General features: G+C 46.9%; 1 non-coding gene across 1 annotated transcript; it reads right to left on the bottom strand.

Annotated features, from left to right (window-relative positions):
* Nucleotides 1-1,752: 1,752 nt before the first annotated feature.
* TRNAY-GUA (transfer RNA tyrosine (anticodon GUA)) lies at nt 1,753-1,824 on the bottom strand. Its single transcript has one exon. It is a non-coding gene; the product is annotated as a tRNA-Tyr (tRNA).
* Nucleotides 1,825-2,039: the final 215 nt, after the last annotated feature.

Below are 2,039 nucleotides of genomic sequence, written 5' to 3' on the forward strand. Positions count from 1 at the left end.
TGGTCCCTTCCCCAGAGGACACCACTGTTACCAGCTTCCTGGGGATCCTTCCAGAAGATAGGTAATTCTTTCGGAGGCTCTTTCAAGCCCATTTTTCAATCAGCAGTTTGGAGAACATATTCAGAGGCTGTCCTCCATCCACACGGCTAGTTCTGACCCATTAACTGTGAAGTCCCTGAGGCCCCCGCAGAGAGGCACAGCCTGTTACATTGCCACCTGTAAGCCACAGGCCCACAGACAAGGGGCTTCTGATTTACTGGGCTTCTCCCTGCTGGTCCACAGAGCCGTTAATCTTCTGCCTCAGGGCAGAGTTTGACAGCTCCCAAAGGTCCCCATGAAGTACTCTTTTCAAAGTGAAATTCTCAATCAAATAAACTTGAAACACACTTGGTCTGGATCCAAGTACAGATCCCCCCACCCTGTGCCCCCGGGCAGTCGTTGGCTACACTTTACTTCCTGGGTTTTTTGAGTCCTCTGGTGCAGGCTACTTTTTTTCCTTCAATAAAACAGTGATTTAAAACCTTCATTCTTCCTGTTCTAAAACTGTGCCAGGGCATAACCACTCTTGTCTTCACCAAGAGTATACAAAAATCAACCAGGGCTCTGCACCCACCCTGGCTGTAGATTATCAGGTAAGTACTTTATCAGACTCTTGATCTACTTTTTGAAAAATATTCTTTTACCTGATAAAAACTTTTTTCACTCTTATTTTGCCTCTTCACTTGACATTTTATTTTGATTATTTTTATGTTTTTCCCTTGGATATTCAAATTATTCCTTTTCTTAAATGAATGCCCCCAGCTTCTCTTCACCTCTGCCAGGGACCTCAGTGATTTTCTGGTGGTGATAATAAAAAGGAAAGTCTTCTTTTCTCTCGGAAACTCTAACAACAACAAAAACAATCACAAAGGATGATATTTTGTGGGGCCATGGCATGGAAATGTTTTCATGAGAGGAGAAGGTGCCAAGTACATTTCTAACATCTCTACAGTTTATATTAACAATGATCAGAAGTCTCCTGTGGGGCACCTCATCCTTTTGTGCTTATTTTATCTCTGAGCATATTGATGTGGGATTCATTAATGCCATTTTGGTCTTTCTTTCCTCCTGGCACAAGGCAAGGGCTGTGCTTCCCTGCCCCTTTCAAAGTAAGGTGAGACTGTGAGACTTGCTTTGGCCAGCGGAATGTGAGAGGTAACATATCATTTCCCAGTGAAGTGTGAAGTGAAGTGAAGGTCGCTCAGTCACAAAGTGTCTGACTCTTTGTGACCTATACAGTCCATGGAATTCTCCAGGCCAGAATACTGGAGTGGGTGGCCTTTTCCTTCTCCAGGGGATCTTCCCAACCCAGGGATTGAACCCAGGTCTCCCACATTGCAGGCGGATTCTTTACCAGCTGAGCTACAAGGGAAGCCCAAGAATACTGGAATGGGTAGCCTATCCCTTCTCCAGCAGATCTTACCGACCCAGGAATTGAACTAGGGTCTCCTGCACTGTGGATCCTTTACCAACTGACCTATGAGGGAAGCCCCATCATTTCCCAGGGAAAACTTTAAAAGCCCATGTGTATGTCTCAGATTCCCATCCTGCTGCTGCAGTGGTTATAGAGCAAAAAGCAAAGCAAAGCGAAGTCGCAAAGTCGTGTCCGAATTTTTGTGACCCCATGGACTGTAGCCTACCAGGCTCCTCAGTCCACGGAATTCTCCAGGCAAGAATACTGGAGTGGGTTGCCATTTCCTTCTCCAGGGGATCTTCCCAACCCAGGGATCAAACCTGGGTCACCTGCATTACAGGCAGATGCTTTACCGTCTGAGCCACCAGGGAAGTAAGTGTTAAATAGAATCTCCACTGCTTCCCAGGTGGTGCTAGTGGCAAAGAACCTGCCTGCCAATGCCTGGTTCAGGAAGATCCCCTGGAGGAGGGCAGGGTAACCCACTCCAGTATTCTTGCCTGGAGAATCCCTTGGACAGAGAAGCCTGGCAGACTGCGGCCCATAGCGTTGCAGAGTTGGATGCAACTGAAGCAACTCAGCACAGCAC

The sequence above is a fragment of the Bos taurus genome, chromosome 2, assembly GCF_002263795.3.
Source record: "Bos taurus isolate L1 Dominette 01449 registration number 42190680 breed Hereford chromosome 2, ARS-UCD2.0, whole genome shotgun sequence".
NCBI classification, from domain to species: Eukaryota; Metazoa; Chordata; class Mammalia; order Artiodactyla; family Bovidae; genus Bos; species Bos taurus.